Here is a 20,975-nt window from a genome sequence, read left to right on the forward strand (position 1 = left end):
AAATCACATCGAACCTTTTTTGCAAGGTAAGTCAAACCTTTGATCCTAATTGTAACTGTAAAAGGTGATCCAAGTTTATATGTGCATGCGTGTAAACAAGATACCGCTGTAAAAACGTATGGTTCTTTTGAAAATACTATCTTTGAAGTATTTTACATAAGTTACAATTCAGTCCTGAGACTGGTTTGATGCAGCTCTCCATGCAACTTTATCCTCTGCAAGCTTCTTCATCTCCCACTACCTACTGCAACCTACATCCTTCTGAATCTGCTTAGTGTATTCATCTCTTGGTCTCCCTCTGCGATTTTTACCCTCCACGCTGTCCTCCAATACTAAATTGGTGATCCCTTGATGCCTCAGAACGTCTCCTACCAACCGATCCCTTCTTCTAGTCAAGTTGTGTCACCAAATTTCTCTTCTCGTCAATGCTCTTCAGTACCTCCTCATTAGTTATGCGATCTACTCACCTAATCATCAGCATTCTTCTGTAGCACCACATTTCGAAAGCTTTTATTCTCTTCTTGTCTAAACTATTTATCGTCCACGTTTCACTTCCATACATGGAAACACCCCATACAAATACTTACAGAAACGACTCCCTGACACTTAAATCTACACTCGATGTTAACAAATTTCCCTTGTTCACAAACGCTTTCCCTGCCATTGCCAGTCTACATTTTATATCCTCTCTACTTCGACCGTCATCAGCTGTTTTGCTCCCTAAATAACAAAACTAATCTACTACTTAAAGTGTCTCAGTTCCTAATCTAATTCCCTCAGCATCACTCGACTTAATTCGACTATATTCCATTATCCTCGTTTTGCTTTTGTTCATGTTCATCTTATATCCTCCTTTCAAGAAACTGTCTATCCGGTTCAACTGCTCTTCCAGATCCTTTGCTGTCTCTGACAGAATTACAATGTCAGCGGCGAACCTCAAAGTTTTTATTTCTTTTCCATGGATTTTAATTCCTACTCCGAATTTTTCTTTCGTTTCCTTTAGTGCTTGCACAATATACAGATTGAATAACATCGGGGATAGGCAACAACCCTGACTCACTCCCTTCCCAACCACTGTTTCCCTTTCATGCCCCTCGACTCTTATAACTGCCATCTGGTTTCTATACAGATTGTAAATAGCCTTTCGCTCCCTGTATTTTACCCCTGCCACCTTCAGAATTTGAAAGAGAGTATTACATTCAGCATTATCAAAAGCTTTCTCTAAGTCTACAAATCCTAGAAACGTAGGTTTGCCTTTCCTTAATCTTTCTTCTAAGATAAGTCGTAGGGTCGTGGCTCTGAGCACTATGGGACTTAAGTTCTGAGGTCATCAGTCCCCTAGAACTTAGAACTACTTAAACCCAACTAACCTAAGGCATCACACACATCCATGCCCGAGGCAGGATTCGAACCTGCGACCGTAGCGGTCGCGCGGTTCCAGGCTGTAGTGCCTAGAACCGCGAGGCCTTCCCGGCCGGCTCGTAGGGTCAGTATTGGCTCACGCATTCGAACATTTCTACAGAATCCAGAGTGATCGTCCCCGAGGTCGACTTCTACCACTTTTTCCATTCGTATGTAAAGAAATCTTGTTATTATTTTGCAGCCGTGGCTTATTAAACTGATTGTTCGGTAATTTTCACGTGTGTCAACACCTGCTTTCTTTGGGATTGGAATTATTATATTCTTCTTGAAGTTTGAGGGTATTTCGCCTGTCTCATACCTCTTGCTCACCAAATGTTAGAGTTTTGTTAGGCCTGGCTCTCCAAAGGGTGTCAGTAGTTTAAATGGAATGTTGTCTACTCCCGGGGCCTTGTTTCGACTTAGGTCTTTCAGTGCTCTGTCAAACTTTACACGCAGTATCATATCTCCCATTTAATCTTCATCTACACCCTCTTCCATTTCCATAATATTGTTGTCAAGTACATCGCCCTTGTATAGACCCTCTATATACTCCTTCCACCTTTCTGCTTTCCCTTCTTTGCTCAGAACTTTGTTTCCATCTGAGCTCTTGATATTCATACAAGTGGTTCTCTTTTCTCCAAAGGTCTCTTTAATTTTCCTGTAGACGTATCTATCTTATCCCTAATGAGATATGCCTCTGAATCCTTACTTTTGTCCTCTAGCCTATAAGTCATAACCTTGTGAAATCGGCCAAATTTTCGAAGTATCATTTGTATTTGATTGTGGCTGAGGTTTAATAACCGACTTGTGGAAAGATACTTAATGAGAGTTACTAGAATAGAAAAAAAACTATTAACCTGCGCAGAGGATAGGTTGCAGAGGAAGAGAATTATGACTGTAACACACCACATGAAATTAAGTTACGCGGATGGCTGGTATTCCATGGTTGTTGCCCGCTTAATTTCAGAAGATAAGAAAGAAACGATAATGCGACTGAAAGGAAGGAGGGTACAGGGTGAATCAGATGCCAGAACTCAAACACTTATTTACCGTGTTCTTTACCAATATCATTTAACATAATGGGGATCAAAAACCTTCCGTTTGACTGCTCTGTTGTAGCGTATGTCCAACGTATCATGACTCCGATGCGAGTGTACAAGCATTCGTGACTTTACGACATGCGAGCGGTTAATGCGGAAACGTGGACCGTGGCGATGCTATTACCAAATGCGACGAAACAGGATACAACGTCCTGTTATTCTTTTTTTGGTTGGCGAAAGACGAAGAGCGGTAGGCATCCATCGGAGCTGGAAGAAAGTGTATGGGGCAGCAAAAAATGGTTCAAATGGCTCTGAGCACTATGGGACTTAACATCTGTGGTCATCAGTCCCCTAGAACTTAGAACTACTTAAACCTAACTAACCTAAAGACATCACACACATCCTTGCCCGAGGCAGGATTCGAACCTGCGACCGTAGCAGCCGCGCGGTTCCGGACTGCGCGCCTACGTAGAACCGCTAGACCACCGCGGCCAGCTATGGGGCAGCATGTCCATCGAAAACCGTCGTTGTGGAATTGTCCTCCAAGCGGTGTTGCTGCTTCGTGATAACGCACGTCCCCATACCGAAAATGTGGTAATGCAGAAGTAACGCCAACCCAAGTATGAGACACACGGGCACCCGCCCTATATTCCTGATCTTTCCCTACACGGTTATCGCGCCTTGGGTCCCTTAAAAGTCTTTGAAGGGTCGACGGTTGCTGTCGGATAAGGATGTGCAGCAGGCAGTCACGGACTTCTTCACGCAGCAGGACACGCTGTTTCACCAAACGGGTATCTTCAAACTTGTGCGTCGGTGGGATGGTTGCCTCAGTGCTCACGCCGATTTTTCCCGAATGGCATACCGATTCTGGACTGAACGGAATTCGAAAGGAAACTTTTTGATCGCCCCTTACATATTTAAATAAAACATTCTGAAATTGTTCGTCGTTTTGTAGCAAATGTTGGCATGTACCCGTCTCAGTACATCGACTGTGGCTTCCCTTACAGCAGAGGTAATCCTTCAGCGTTCTCTGGTGCTTGCAGTACACATTATCCTTAAGGTAGCCACACAAAGAGCAGTCTAGGGAAGTCAGGTCTGGTAAGCGTAAGGGCTACAGATTTTTGGAGAGTAATGTACCAGCGAAGAACTCACGAAGAAACTTCGTTTCATAGGAAGTGTGAGATGTTTCTCCGTCTTGTAGAAACCAGCAGTAACGTTCATTCACTTCAAGTATGGCTATAAATTGATTTGTGATGTGTGCGTAAACAGCTGATGTAATAGTTGTGTTAAAAAATGATGGTACAACAATTCGCTGCCTAGGTGTGGTACACCATGCTCCAATTTTTTGTGGCTGAAGAAGAGTCTCAAGTAATGTGTTAGGATTCTTGGCAGCTCAAGTGCGAGTGTTTTGGCTGTTGATGTATCCATTAAAGTGTAATCACACTTCATCAATGACAAACGTATTGTTCGGCTTATTATTAAGATCATTAAGAGTGGGTTTCTTAAAACCACTGACAGTAGGCGACACATTTTTCTGAATCCAAAGGACACAGTTCTTGAACTACTCGAACTCGGTATGACCGCAACCTCAGACGTTTTGTGGCTCTGTGGCAGTTTGAATAAAATGCTGCAAGCTATTGGGACTACTGACGAAGTGGTTTGCCGGGAGATCGCAGCAGACTGTTGAATATGCTCCTAAAATTACGTGAGGCTGAAAGCTTCGAGAGCTTTCATTAACACTTCCTATTTACCGTGAAAGGCGTTACTCTAATGGCAACGCTTTTAACATAAAGCCTTTTCTTGGCAACTGTAGCCAGACTTTTCTTTGTTTCGCAAGCAGTTCGGTGAATATTACAAAGTTAGCGAACGCTTTCTTTCATAAGTGTACAGTACATTAAATCACATTGTCATGATCTGTTGTTTTTCGTGAGAAAGAGACATCAGGGAACTTCTCGTGAAAAAGCTCAATGCGCCGCTTGCAAGATTTTACCGCGAAAGAAACTTCTAATTATACGAACCTGTACTTTTGCTTGAGCATCGTGGGGGACTTAGTAGCCGCCATCTTTTAACATGAGCGACACCAGCGCCAGTGTGGGGGAAATAATGCATTACTACACAACGATTTCCAAGGTCATCGCTATGAACAACAATCTGACAATCTACCCAGAGAAACCATTATTACTTCCGAAGCAAACTGCGTAAATATTTACGGTTCTGACTTACCTGAATCACCCTCACATTACAATATTCTCAAGAGCAATGTGGATGCATGTAGTTCAAAATAGTTGCGCACAAGGAAGTTTGGAGAAGGATTTTATCCAGCACTCGATATTGAATGGTCGATGATGTAATATGTCGGTGCAAGAAAAATGGAAAAATATCTGTTAAGTATAAAAATTAAAATTGTTGTAGTGGTAATCGACGAAGACTAGTTTGATGCAGTGCGCCATGCTAGTCTTTCCTGTCATAACCTTTTCACTTCTGCATGACTGCGACACCCTACATCCTTTTGAGCATGTTTACTGTAACAAGCCTCCGTCTACAATCCCCTTGCCCCTTCTCCCTACCCCCCTCCCGGTAGCCCTTAATTACCAAATTGACAATTTGTTCCATGACGCCTGAGGATGTGTGATATAAATAGAACTCTTCTTTTAGTCAAGTTCTGCAATAAATTTCTTTCCTTCCCATTTCGAGTCAGTACCTCTTCATTAGATACTTAACCTCAGAAATCTTGTGTAGCACCACATTTGAAAATCTTTTGTGCTCTGTTCTGTCGATTGGCCAGGTTTCACTTCCCTACAAGGCTGCATTCCAGATAAATTCTTTCAGGAAATACTTTCTAACAATAAAATTTATATTAGTTGTTAAAATGTCTGTTTTTTGGAATCGCTTCTCTGATGGTTACGCTTTGCATTTTTTGTTTTCTCTTCTTGATCGTCTGTTATTTTGTTGTCTAAATATCAACTCTCGCCGACTAATTTAGTCTCATTTACTAATGTAATTTCCTCAGCCTCACCTAATTTAATTAGTGTTCACTCCATTAATCTTTCCTTTATTTTTGTTCATGTTCAGTTAATAGCCTCTTTTCAAGATACTATCCATTCTCTTCAAGTGAGCTTCCAAATCATTTGCCGCCCCTGGCAGAATTACGCTGTCGTAGGTAAACTTCAAAGTATTTTTCTCCCTGAACTGTAACTCCCTTTTGAAATTTTTCCTTAGTTTTCTCTACTGCTTTCTCAGTGTATACGTACTGGAAACCCCCTTTACCCTTCTCCCTGCCTACTCAGATATTGTCTGAAAAGAAAATAATATGTACTTCTGCAGCAACATACCAAACTCTCATGAGTTAGGAAGTGAAATATGTTTAAAAACTTTATTTGCTTTGCATAGCGCTTCTGTATATTCCCCCCACATTAATTCCCTTCTTTGCTTAGTACATGTGAACATTTCAGCCTTTGATATTTCATATGGCTGCTTCCCTTTTCTCATGCACTCTTCCACAACTTTACATTTCTCCTCTAGCGATGTGTGTTTTGTAATTTTGCGCTTCCTGTCTTTCTCATTTTATTCTTAATCTTTGCTGTTGCTTGCTTCATTTGCTGTATTGTAATATTTTCTCATTTCGTCGATTAATTTCAATGTACTTTGTGTTATCCAAGGATATCTATAGGGCTCTATTCAGTAGTCTATTCAGTCCTCTGCCATCTTCACTATTTTATCCCTTAAAGCTACTCATTTGTCTCCTACTGTACGCATATCCCAGTGTTTTATTAAATCGCTGCCTATGAAACTCTCAACAACTCCGGGTTCATTCAGTTTATCTAAGCCCCATCACATTAATTGCCTCACTTTTAATCTGCATTTCATTATGAATGAATTGTGCTGAGAGTCGGCATATGCGTTTGAAAATGCCTTATAGTTTAAAATTTGGTTTACAAATCAAGAGATTACGTAATATATCTGAAACATTCCTGCGTTTGTAGGTGTCTTACACGTATACAAAGTTGTTTAATGATTGTTAAACCAAGTGCTTGCGAAATTTTACCAGGCAGCTTCTCGTTTCATTCCTTTCTCCTGGTCTATTTTCTCCCGCTATTTTTTCTTCTCTTCTTTTCCTACTATCGAGTTCCAGTCCTCCGACAAAATTAAATATTCGTCATCCTTAACGAACTGAATAATTTCTTTTATCTCACCACACATACTTTCAAACTCTTCGTCATGTTTAAAATAAAGTATTTTGACGTAATTATATTAATCAGTGGACTGGAAAGAAAATGAAAAGAAAGCAAGAGAGATGGAACATAACGACTAAAACTAACTGAAACACTACAATACAGTAGTCATACTGTCATAAAATGTGATAATATATGGAAGGTTATAAGTGAAAGAAAGAAAGAGAGGAAGAAAGAGTGCTGGAAATATTTTAGAAAGTATTCAACATTTCAAGTAGCAAATGACTAATACCAATAAACAATATGTCGCGGAAATTAAGTTGCCTTACTCACTTGCTGTTGAAAGTCACAGACCAAGAAATGAATGTTGGGTGCCGGCGTGGGAATCCCACATTACTGTCCTGAACAAGCCATAGTTGAGGTGGTTTGACGTTGTCTTCCTCCGATAACGTCCCTATCTGACGGACGGATCACCATGCCACCAGTTCATGTGACGCTGTGGAGAGATTTACAGTTTAATCTAGAACACTGGTGCAAAGTCTGTTAATTAGGGACTTAACATCTTCCTCCCCTTACTAGTCAAATACTAGAGGCGGTGAAAATTTCTCCCACCACCATGATACGGAGCAACTGCTTGACGTAGAGAGCCACCGCACAAGTGAATGCTAGTGATTTCGGCTACAGCGGTTGGGTCACTTTCGGTCTTCGTCGGTAAATATTTTTGACATTAAAATATATCTACACTAGTTGAGACGGCTGGCGACTGGGATCACAAAATTACTCTTCAAACATTTTGTTCATTGTGTGAAACAAAACCTTTTTCCGGTGACAGTGAGCTAAGACCTACTGTCGTACGCATTCATCAAATGAATATCGGTGCGTAATGGTAGAAATACTTGTGTGAATCACAATATACGTTTTACTTCTTTGTTGTTGTTTTTGTGGTATTCAGTCCTGAGACTGATTTGATGCAGCTGTCCATGCTACTCTATCCAGTGCAACCTTTTTCACCTCCCAGTACCTACTGCAGTCTACATCCTTCTAAATCTGCTTAGTGTATTCATCTCTTGGTCTCCCTCTACGATTTTTACCCTCCACGCTGCCCTACAATACTAAATTGGTGATGCCTCGATGTCTCAGAATATGTCCTACGAACCGATCCCTTCTTCTAGTCAAGTTGTGCCACAAGCTCCTCTTCTTCCCAATTCTATTCAATACCTCCTCATTAGTTATGTAATCTACCCATCTAATCTTCAGCATTCTTCTGTAGCACCACATTTCGAAAGCTTATATTCTCTTCTTGTCTAAACTACAGTATTTATCGTCCACGTTTCACTTCCATACATGGCTACACTCCATACAAATACTTTCAGAAACGACTTCCTGACATTTAAATCTATACTCGATGTTAACAAATTTTTCTTCTTCAGAAACGCTTTCCTTGCCATTGGCAGTCTACATTTTATATCCTCTCTACTTCGACCATTATCCGTTATTTTGCTCCCCAAATAGCAAAACACCTTTACTACTTTAAGTGTCTCATTTCCTAATCTAATTCCCTCAGCATCACCCTACTTAATTCGACTACATCCCATTATCCTCGTTTTGCTTTTGTTGATGTTCATCTTATACCCTCCTTTCAAGACACTGTCCATTCCCTTCAACTGCTCTTCCAAGTCCTTTGCTGTCTGTGACAGAATTACAATGTCATCGGCGAACCTCAAAGTTTTTATTTCTTCTCCCTGGATTTTAATACCTACTCCGAACTTTTCCTTTGTTTCCTTTATTAGTTGCTCAATATACAGATTGAATAACATCGGGGACAGGCCACAAACCTGCCTCACTCCCTTCCCAACCACTGCTTCCCTTTCATACCCCTCGACTCTTATAACTGCCATCTGGTTTCTGTACAAATTGTAAATAGCCTTTCGCTCCCTGTATTTTACCCCTGCCACCTTCAGAATTTGAAAGAGAGTATTCCAATCAACATTGTTAAAAGCTTTCTCTAAGTCTACAAATCCTAGAAACGTAGGTTTGCCTTTCCTTAATCTTTCCTCTAAGATAAGTCGTAGGGTCAGTATTGCCTCACGTTTTCCAACATTTCTACGGAATCCAAACTGATCTTCCCCGAGGTCGGCTTCTACCAGTTTTTCCAATCGTCTGTAAAGAATCCGCGTTAATATTTTGCAGCCATGGCTTATTAAACTGATAGGTCGGTACTTTTCACATCTGTCAACACCTGCTTTCTTTGGGATTGGATTATTATATTCTTCTTGAGGTCTGAGGGTGTTTCGCCTGTCTCATACATCTTGCTCACCAGATGGTAGAGTTTTGTCAGGACTGGCTCTCCCAAGGCTTATTTACTGAGTGGAATGAGCTATATATCCTGGAAAACAAGCAAACAATAGATGAAGGGTTATTCTATAGCCAGATCAGCTTTGTCGCAAATTATAATGCTGAAACACACTCATCAACGAATAAATGGGTCACTAAGTATGTGCACATCATACCACAAAACCCGCCAGAGCTGGTGAATGGGCCGTGTGGTAGCAGAATAGAAATTACTGTGAATGGTAGGCGACATTTCTGCGATAAACTCATTCTCTTTACCAATAAGCAACAATGCAGCCCTCTCAATACTCTTACGCAGCGATGGCGATCTTTTCGTAATGGAACTGCGCGAGTCATCAGCAGCAGGAAACTCGTTTACGCAAATGACATGATTCACAAGGCCTCCTAGCCGAGATGGCAGCCTCGGTAATAAGGATTATGTGCGGGACCAGCGGCGTAATCCTCTTACGCGCAGCGGCGTGCGTATAGCGCTTCAAAGAACCGACCAGCGCCTATCACCTCGGCCTGTGGCCGCGTGGGGGGACGAGGGGATGTTAATCCTGTTTGGACGGACGCACTGCGCTCCCAGATGGCGGGCTGCACTTCTTCTGCGTGCCTCTGTGGCGGTCAGCTTAGACACCAAAGATTACATTTATCGGCGGGAAATTAAGTGCTTTGGGCACGCTGCAACCCGGCAAAGGACGATACGCTCTGCCTCAGGGCTGGCCATGCTGTTCCGACAGAACAGTGTGACAACGTACTCTGTGTACACTTTTACTGATTTTAGAGTAATAAATGGAGAGCACAGGAAGGGACCTCTCTCTTGTTCATGGAGTTATGTGGTGGGTGAATCGGTGTTGAGGGAGTAAGCTCCAACTACACCATGTAGCGTTACGAATAAGAGAAATGACACACACTATCTGAGTGGTTTACAACCTGGGCGTAATTAACCCCTTTCTTCTAAAACGAAACTTTCTGCACTGCTTAAACCAAAATGTTTTCTTGTGTTTGTTATTAAACTAAATTACACTACTGGCCATTAAAATTGCTACACCAAGAAAAAATGCAGATGATAAACGGGTATTCATTGGACAAATATATCATACTAGAATTGACATGTGATTACATTTTCACGCAGTTTTTGTGCACAGATCCTGAGAAATCAGTACCCAGAACAACCACCTCTGGCCGTAATAACGGCCCTGATACTCCTGGGCATTGAGTCAAACAGAGCTTGGATGGCGTGTGCAGGTACAGCTGTCCATGCAGCTTCAACACGATACCACAGTTCATCAAGAGTAGTGACTGGCGTCTTGTGACGAGCCAGTTGCTCGCCCACCATTGACCAGACGTTTTAAGTTGGTGAGAGATCTGGAGATTGTGCTGGCCAGGGCAGCAGTCGAACATTTTCTGTATCCAGAAAGGCCCGTGCAGGACCTACAGCATGCAGTCGTGCATTATCCTGCTGAAATGTAGGGTTTCGTAGGGATCGAATGAAGGGTAGAGCCACGGGTCGTAACACATCTGAAATGTAACGTCCACTGTTCAGAGTGCCGTCAATGCGAACAAGAAGTGATCGATACTTGTAACCAATGGCACCCCATACCATCACGTCGGGTGATACGCCAGTATGGCGATGACGAATACACGCTTCCAATGTGCGTTCACCCCGCTGTCGCCAAACACGGATGCGAGGATCATGATGCTGTAAACAGAACCACGATTCATCCGAAAAAATGACGTTTTGCCATTCGTGCACACAGGTTCGTCGTTGAGTACACCATCGCAGGCGCTCCTGTCTGTGATGGAGCGTCAAGGGTAACCACAGCCATGGTCTCCGAGCTGATAGTGCATGCTGCAGCAAACGTCGTCGAACTGTTCGTGCAGATGGTTGTTGCCTTGCAAAGGTCCCCATCTGTTGACTAAGCCATAGAGGCTGCACGGTCCGTAACAGCCATGCGGATAAGATGCCTGTCATCTCGACTGCTAGTGATACGAGGCCGTTGGGATCCAGCACGGCATTCCGTATTACCCTCCTGAACCCACCGATATCATATCCTGCTAACAGTCATTAGATCTCGACCAACGCGAGCAGCAATGTCACGATACGATAAACCGCAATCGCGATAGGCTACAATCCGACTTTTATCAAAGTCGGAAACGTGATGGTACGCACTTCTCCTCCTTACACGTGGCATCACAACAACGTTTCACCAGGCAACGCCGGTCAACTGCTGTTTGTGTATGAGAAATCGGTTGGAAACTTTCCTGATGTCAGCACGTTGTAGGTGTCGCCACCGGCGCCAACCTTGTGTGAATGCTCTGGAAAGCTAATCACTTGCATAGCACAGCATCTTCTTCCTGTCGGTTAAATTTCGCGTCTGTAGCACGTCGTCTTCGTGGTGTAGCAATTTTAATGGCCAGTAGTGTACTTTTATTACTGATGCCTGTAGTATTGATTATTTAAATTACCAATAAAAACTTTTTTTTTACGATTACTAACATTAATGTGTTAAAATATGCGATGGAGGTTACAGGTTCCCCACATAGTGCACTCACTGCACACAAACACTGAGGTCACAGAAATCATGGGGTACCTCTTAACATCGGGTCGGACTTCTTTTTGTCCGGCTTAGTGCAGCAACTCTGCATGGCTCCCACTCAACAAGTCGCTGGAAGCCCCCTGCAGATATATTGAGTCCTGCTGCCTGTATAGCTGTCCATAATTGCAAAAGAGTTGCCGGTGCCAGATTCTGTGCACGAACTGGCCTCTCGATTATGTTTCATAAATATTCGACGGGATTCATGCCAGGCGATCTGGGTGCTCAGATGTTTAGCTCGTGTTCTTCAAACCAATCTCATACAATTTTGGCCCCGTGACATGGCACATTGTCATTCATAAAAGTTCCGTCGTTGTAGTCCATGAATCTACATCTACATCTACATCTACAGGGCTATTACAAATGATTTAAGTGATTTCATAAATTCACTGTAGCTCCATTCATTGACGTATGGACACTACAGATACGTAGAAAAACTCATAAAGTTTTGTTCAGGTTTCTGCCGTCAGAGCGCTCGAGAGCGCAGTGAGACAAAATGGCGACAGGAGCCGAGAAAGCGTAGGTCGTGCTTGAAATGCACTCACATCAGTCAGTCATAACAGTGCAACGACACTTCAGGACGAAGGTCAACAAAGATCCACCAACTGCTAACTCCATTCGGCGATGGTATGCGCAGTTTAAAGCTTCTGGATGCCTCTGTAAGGGGAAATCAACGGGTCGGCCTGCAGTGAGCGAAGAAACGGTTGAACGCGTGCGGGCAAGTTTCACGAGTAGCCCGCGGAAAATTGGCTCATGCCACAACTGGAGACCGACAGCGCCGACTTCATCTTTCAACAGGACGGTGCTCCACCGCACTTCCATCATGATGTTCGGCACTTCTTAAACAGGAGATTGGAAAACCGATGGATCGGTCGTGGTGGAGATCATGATCAGCAATTCATGTCATGGCCTCCACGCTCTCCCGACTTAACCCCATGCGGTTTCTTTCTGTGGGGTTATGTGAAAGATTCAGTGTTTAAACCTCCTCCTACCAAGAAACGTGCCAGAACTGCGAGCTCGCATCAACGATGCTTTCGAACTCATTGATGGGGACATGCTGCGCCGAGTGTGGGAGGAACTTGATTATCGGCTTGATGTCTGCCGAATCACTAAAGGGGCACATATCGAACATTTGTGAATGCCTAAAAAAACTTTTGGAGTTTTTGTATGTGTGTGCGCAAAGCATTGTGAAAATATCTCAAATAATAATGTTATTGTAGAGCTGTGAAATCGCTTCAATCATTTGTAATAACCCTGTACATCTACATGGATACTCTGCAAATCATATTTAAGTGCCTGGCAGAAGGTTCATCGAATCACCTTCACAATTCTCTGTTATTCCAATCTCGTATAGCGCGCGGGAAGAATGAACACCTATATCTTTCCGTACGAGCTCTCATTTCCCTCATTTCATCTTGGTGATCGTTCCTCCCTATGTAAGTCGGTGACAACGAAATATTCTCGCATTCGGAGGAGAAAGTTCGTGACTGGAATTTCGTGAGAGGATTCCGTCGCAACGAAAAACGCCTTTATTTTAATGATTTCCAGCCCAAATCCTGTATCATTTCTGTGACACTCTCTCCCATATTTCGCGATATTACAAAACGTGATGCCATTCTTTGAACTTTTTCGATGTACTCAGTCAGCCCTATCTGGTAAGGATCCCACATCGCGCAACAGTATTCTAAAAGAGGACGGACAAGCGTAGTGTAGGCAGTCTCCTTAGTAGGTCTATTACATTTTCTAAGCGTCCTACCAATGAAACGCAGTCTTTGTTTAGCCTTCCCCACAACATTTCATACATGTTCCTTCCAATTTCAATTGCTCGTAATTGTAATTCCTAGGTATTTAGTTGAATTTAAGGCGTTTAGATTAGACTGATTTATCGTGTAAACGAAATTTAACGCGTTCTTTTTAGCACTCATGTGGATGACCTCACACTTTTCGTTATTTAAGGTCAACTGCCACTTTTCGCACCATTTCGATATTTCTTCTGAATCGTTTTGCAGTTTGTTTTGGTCTTCTGATCACTTTATTAGCCGATAAACGACAGCGTCATCTGCAAACAACCGAAGTTGGCTGCTCAAATTGTCTCCCAAATCGTTTTTATAGATAAGGAACAGTAAAGGGCCTATAACACTACCTTGCGGAACGCCAGAAATCACTTCTGTTTTACTCGATGACTTTCCGTCAATTACTACGAACTGTGACCTCTCTGACAGGAAATCACAGATCCAGTCACATAACTGAGACGATATTCCATAAGCATGCAATTTCACTACGAGCCGCTTGTGTGGTACAGTGTCAAAAGCCTTCCGGAAATCCAGAAATACGGAATCGATCAGAAAGCCCTTGTCAATAGCACTCAGCACTTCATGTGAATAAAGAACTAGTTTTGTTTCACAAGAACGATGTTTTCTAAACCCATGTAGACTGTGTGTCAATAGACCGTTTTCTTCGGGGTAATTCATAACGTTCGAGGACAATATATGTTCTAAAATCTTGCTACATATCGACGATACTGTTATGGGCCTGTAATTTAGTGAATTAATAGTGTTCCATAGATTTCGTGTTTGTTTTGAATACAGTCAGAGAGAGTCCCTTTAGTCAACCATAGTGCCAGTAGTGCTAGTGTTTGTTTTCAATACAGTCCAGAGACAGGTAGTGCTATTTTCTTTGTTTTCTACAAGAAGTGGCTAGCAATCACAGTTTAGTCAATAGTCAGCCGCCTTTAGTGAATTAGCAGTCTAGTTAAAAGTTTATTAACTCTCTTCAGTAAATTGATTCCTTAGGATGGATAGGATGTGTGACTGCTGTGTACGGACGCAGGAGGAGCTGGCCACTGTTCACGAACAGCTGAGCGTGTTGATGGCCGCGGTCAGCCGTCTTCAGGCTGCTGCCTCGGAGTGTAGCGGCAGTGGGGAGTCTGGTGCGTCGCAAGGTACACTCCAGGTGTTACATGCTTCACCCACTGTCCCTGCTGTCGAGACATCTTCGCGGGTACCGGGGCGCGGCTGGGCCACCCTCTCCCCAAGGGGAGTGGCGGGTTCAGCGGCGTTCAAGCGCGCGAGGCTGACGGTAAATGTGGAGGCTGGCCGTGTGGCATCGCCCGCTCTGCCTGTGAGTGGACATGTGGCTGCTCCTTCAGCAAGGTCCGAGCAGGCACACGGGGGGAGGGATTTATTAGTTATTGGGAGCTCCAGCGTTAGGCGGGTGATGGAGCCCCTTAGGGAAATAGCGAAAAGGTCGGGGAAGAAGGCCAGTGTTCACTCTGTCTGCTTGCCGGGGGGTCTCATCCGAGATGTGGTGGAGGCCATACCGGCGGCGATAGAGAGCACTGGGTGCACCCGACTGCAAATTGTTGCTCATGTCGGCACCAATGACTCCTTGCCGTCTGGGTTCAGAGGTCATCCTCAGTTCGTACAGGCGGTTGGCGGAATTGGTGAAGGCGGAAAGCCTCGCTCGCAGGGTGGAATCAGAGCTAACTATTTGTAGTATCGTTCCCAGAACCGATCGCGGTCCCTTGGTTTGGAGCCGAGTGGAAGGCTTAAACCAGAGGCTCAGACGATTCTGCGGAGATCTGGGGTGCAAATTTCTCGACCTCCGCTATTGGGTGGAGAAATGTAGGGTCCCCCTGAATAGGTCAGGCGTGCACTACACGCCGGAAGCGGCTACAAGGGTAGCGGAGTACGTGTGGAGTGCACATGGGGGTTTTTTAGGTTAGAGAATCTAGGCCCGACAAGACGCCTCCTGAGACGCGGCAAGGTAGGAGTAGGTAAAATGCAACAGGGAATAACAATATTAATGTGCTAATAGTAAACTGCAGGAGCGTCTATAGAAAGGTCCCAGAACTACTCTCATTAATAAACGGTCATAACGCCCATATAGTACTAGGGACAGAAAGTTGGCTGAAACCAGACGTAAACAGTAAGGAAATCCTAAACTCTGATTGGAATGCATACCGCAGAGACAGGCTGGACAGTGAAGGGGGAGGCGTGTTTATAGCGATAAGAAGTGCAATAGTATCGAAGGAAATTGACGGAGATCCGAAATGTGAAATGATTTGGGTGAAGGTCACGGTTAAAGCAGGTTCAAACATGGTAATTGGATGTCTTTATAGGCCCCCTGGCTCTGCAGCTGTTGTGGCTGAGCACCTGAAGGATAATTTGGAAAATATTTCGAGTAGATTTCCCCACTATGTTATAGTTCTGGGTGGAGATTTTAATTTGCCGGATATAGACTGGGAGACTCAAACGTTCATAACGGGTGGCAGGGACAAAGAATCCAGTGAAATTTTTTTAAATGCTTTATCTGAAAACTACCTTGAGCAGTTAAACAGACAACCGACTCGTGGCGATAACATATTAGACCTTCTGGTGACAAACAGACCCGAACTATTTGAAAAAGTTAACGCAGAACAGGGAATCAGCGATCATAAAGCGGTTACGGCATCGATGATTTCAGCCGTAAATAGAAATATTAAAAAAGGTAGGAAGATTTTTCTGTTTAGCAAAAGTGACAAAAAGCAGATTACAGAGTACCTGACGGCTCAACACAAAAGTTTTGTCTCAAGTATTGATAGTGTTGAGGATCAGTGGACAAAGTTCAAAACCATCGTACAATATGTGTTAGATGAGTATGTGCCAAGCAAGATCGTAAGAGATGGAAAAGAGCCACCGTGGTACAACAACCGAGTTAGAAAACTGCTGCGGAAGCAAAGGGAACTTCACAGCAAACACAAACATAGCCAAAGCCTTGCAGACAAACAAAAATTACGCGAAGCGAAATCTAGTGTGAGGAGGGCTATGCGAGAGGCGTTCAATGAATTCGAAAGTAAAGTTCTATGTAATGACTTGGCAGAAAATCCTAAGAAATTCTGGTCTTATGTCAAAGCGGTAGGTGGATCAAAACAAAATGTCCAGACACTCTGTGACCAAAATGGTACTGAAACAGAGGATGACAGACTAAAGGCCGAAATATTAAATGTCTTTTTCCAAAGCTGTTTCACAGAGAAAGACTGCACTGTAATTCCTCCTCTAGATTGTCGCACAGATGACAAAATGGTAGATATCGAAATAGACGACAGAGGGATAGAGAAACAATTAAAATTGCTCAAAAAAGGGAAGGCCGCTGGACCTGATGGGATACCAGTTCTATTTTACACAGAGTTCGCGAAGGAACTTGCCCCCCTTCTTGCAGCGGTGTACCGTAGGTCTCTAGAAGAGCGTAGCGTTCCAAAGGATTGGAAAAGGGCGGCGGTCATCCCCGTTTTCAAGAAGGGACGTCGAACAGGTGTGCAGAACTATAGACCTGTATCTCTAACGTCGATCAGTTGTAGAATTTTGGAACACGTATTATGTTCGAGTATAATGACTTTTCTGGAGACTAGAAATCTACTCTGTAGGAATCATCATGGGTTTCGAAAAAGACGGTCGTGTGAAACCCAGCTCGCGCTATTCGTCCACGAGACTCAGAGGGCCATAGACACCGGTTCCCAGGTAGATGCCGTGTTTCTTGACTTCCGCAAGGCGTTCGATACAGTTCTCCACAGTCGTTTAATGAACAAAGTAAGAGCATATGGACTATCAGACCAATTGTGTGATTGGATTGAGGAGTTCCTAGATAACAGAACGCAGTATGTCATTCTCAAAGGAGAGAAGTCTTCCGAAGTAAGTGTGATTTCAGGTGTGCCACAGGGGAGTGTCATGGGACCGTTGCTGTTCACAATATACATAAATGACCTGGTGGATGACATCGGAAGTTCACTGAGGCTTTTTGCAGATGATGCTATGGTGTATCGAGAGGTTGTAACAATGGAAAATTGTACTGAAATGCAGGAGGATCTGCAGCGAATTGACGCATGGTGCAGGGAATGGCAATTGAATCTCAATGTAGACAAGCGTAATGTGCTGCGAATACATAGAAAGATAGATGCCTTATCATTTAGCTACAAAATAGCAGGTCAGCAACTGGAAGCAGTTAATTCCATAAATTATGTGAGAGTAGGCATTAGGAGTGATTTAAAATGGAATGATCATATGAAGTTGATCGTCGGTAAAGCAGATGCCAGACTGAGATTGATTGGAAGAATCCTAAGGAAATGCAATCCGAAAACAAAGGAAGTAGGTTACAGTACACTCGTTCGCCCACTGCTTGAATACTGCTCAGCGTTGTGGGATCCGTACCAGATAGGGTTGATAGAAGAGATAGAGAAGATCTAACGGAGAGCAGCGCGCTTCGTTACAGGATCATTTAGTAATCGCGAAAGCGTTACGGAGATGATAGATAAACTCCAGTGGAAGACTCTACAGGAGAGACGCTCAGTAGCTCGGTACGGGCTTTTGTTAATGTTTCGAGAACATACCTTTACCGAAGAGTCCAGCAGTATATTGCTCCCTCCTACGTATATCTCGCGAAGAGACCATGAGGATAAAATCAGAGAGATTAGAGTCCACACAGAAGCATACAGACAATCCTTCTTTCCACGAACAATACGAGACTGGAATAGAAGGGAGAACCGATAGAGGTACTCAGGGTACCCTCCGCCACACACCGTCAGGTGGCTTGCGGAGTATGGATGTAGATGTAGATGTAGAATTACTCCTACTACCTTTCTTGAATATTGGTGTGACCTGTGCAACTTTCCAGTCTTTGGGTACGGGTCTTTCGTCGAGCCAACGGTTGTATATGATTGTTAAGTATGGAGCTAACGCATCAGCATACTCCGAAAGGATACTAATTGGTATACAATCTGGACCAGAAGACTTGCTTTTATTAAGTGATTTAAGTTGCTTCACTACTCCGAGGATATTTACTTCTACGTTACTCATGTTGGCAGCTGCTCTCGATTAGAATTCTGGAATATTTACTTCGTCTTCTTTTGTGGATGGCTCCGAATGGTCTGCAAGTAGCCAAACATAACCATTTCAAGTCAACGATTGATTCAGCTGGAGCAGAGGACCCAGTCCATTCCTCGTGAACACAGCTAATACCATTATGGAGCCACTATCAGCTTGCACAGTTCCTTGTTGACAACTTGGGCCCATGGCTTCACGTGTTCTGCGCCACACTCGAACCCTGCCATCAGCTCCAGCCAACTGAAATCGGGAGTCATCTGATCAGTCGTTTAGGGTCCAGCTGATATGGTCACGAGCCCATGAGAGGTGCTGCAGACCATCTCGTGCTGTTAGCAAAGGCACTTGCGTCGTTCGTCTGCTGCCGTAGCCCGTTAACGCAAATTTCGCCGCACTGCTCTAACAGGTAAGTTAGTCGTACGTCCCACACTGATGTCTGCTGTTACTTCACGCAGTGTCGCTTCTCTTTTAGCACCGACAACTGTAGGAAAACATCGCTTCTCTCGGTCGTCAAGCGAAGGATGTCGGCCATTGTGTTATCAGTGGTGAGAGATAATGGCTGAAATTTGGTATTCTCGGCGCACTCTTCACGCTGTGGAGCGTGAGTACTGAATTCCCTAACGATTTCCGAAATGGAATGTCCCATGCGACTAGCTGCAACTACCATTCTGCGTTCAGCGTTTGTTAATTCCCGTCGTGTGGCCTTAATCATGTTGGGAACCTTTTCAAAAAATGGCTCTGAGTACTATGGGACTCAACATCTTAGGTCATAAATCCCCTAGAACTTAGAACTACTTAAACCTAACTAACCTAAAGACGTCACACATATCCATGCCAGAGGCAGGATTCGAACCTGCGACCGTAGCAGTCCCGCGGTTCCGGACTGCAGCGCCAGAACCGCTAGACCACCGCGGCCGGCTATTCAGTCATTACACCATCCTAATCGGGAGAACATTCACCTTCGGATCTTAGAAACTTTTCACTTATAAAAGTTACGTTGGTGCGTAAATAAACATACTCGTACATAAGTATGTGGGCTTCTCAATTCTGTTTATACACAGGGTGTATAAAAAGGTACGGCCAAACTCTCAGGAAACATTCCTCACACACAAATAAAGAAAAGATGTTATGTGGAGATATGTCCGGAAACGCTTAATTTCCATGTTAGAGCTCATTTTAATTTCGTCAGTATGTACTGTACTTCCTCGATTCACAGCCAGTTGGCCCAATTGAAGGAAGGTAATGTTGACTTCGGTGTTTGTGTTGACATGCGACTCATTGCTCTACAGTACTAGCATCAAGCACATCAGTACGAAGCATCAATAGCTTAGTGTTCAACACGAACGTGATTTTGCAGTCAGTGCAATGTTTACAAATGCGGAGTTGGCAGATGCCCATTTGATGTATGGATTAGCACGGGGCAATAGCCGTGGCGCGGTGCGTTTGTATCGAGACAGATTTCCAGAACGAAGGTGTCCCGACAGGAAGACGTTCGAAGCAATTGATCGGCGTCTTAGGGAGCACGAACATTCCAGCCTATGACTCGCAACTGAGGAAGACCTAGAACGACGAGGACACCTGCAATGGACGAGGCAAGTCTTCGTGCAGTTGACGATAACCCTAATGTCAGCTGACCGATGGATTGGTAGAGGCGGACCAATTCCGTGGCCTCCACGCTCTCCTGACCTCAATCCTCTTGACTTTTATTTATGGGGGCATTTGAAAGCTCTTGTCTACGCAACCCCGGTACCAGATGTAGAGACTCTTCGTGCTCGTATTGTGGACGGCTGTGGTACAATACGCCATTCTCCAGGGCTGCATCAGCGCATCAGCTGTTCCACGCGACGGAGGGTGGATGCATGTATCCTCGCTAACGGAGGACATTTTGAACATTTCCTGTAACAAAGTGTTTGAAGTCACGCTGGTACGTTCTGTTGCTGTGTGTTTCTATTCCATGATTAATATGATTTGAAAAGAAGTAATAAAATGAGCTCTAACACGGAAAGTAAGCGTTTCCGGACACATGTCCACATAACATATTTTCTTTCTTTGTGTGTGAGGAATGTTTCCTGAGAGTTTGGCCGTACCTTTTTGTAACACCCTGCATAAGGGGCATTCAAATGAATCCCCGGTCAGTAGAGTAAAGTAACGGTAACGATTTTATTAACTCGAAAAATATAATTATACACAGCATACATACTCAAAAATAGTATCCAAAACTGTTGGCACATTTATCCCATTGCGACACTAGTCGGTCGATTCCATCCTTAAAGAAGCTAGTGGGCAGCTGTCGGATCCAGGCCTGGACCTAATCACACGCTTCGTCGTCCGTTGCGAATCGGTGTCCGCGAATAGAGGTCCAAACACATGATAGAGCTCCAGACACATGATAGTCACACGATGAAAGGTCGGAACTTTACGGTGGATGTTCCAGCGTTTCCCCCCTAAACTGCTGCAATGTCTTCTTCACCGCATTGTCTGAGTGTGGGCGGGCATTATCATGCTGGAGGATAACGCCACTGGACAACGTGCCTTGGCGTTTCGACTTGATGGCTCGTATAAGGTTCTGTAAAGTGG

Source organism: Schistocerca cancellata, chromosome 2, assembly GCF_023864275.1.
Source record: "Schistocerca cancellata isolate TAMUIC-IGC-003103 chromosome 2, iqSchCanc2.1, whole genome shotgun sequence".
NCBI classification, from domain to species: Eukaryota; Metazoa; Arthropoda; class Insecta; order Orthoptera; family Acrididae; genus Schistocerca; species Schistocerca cancellata.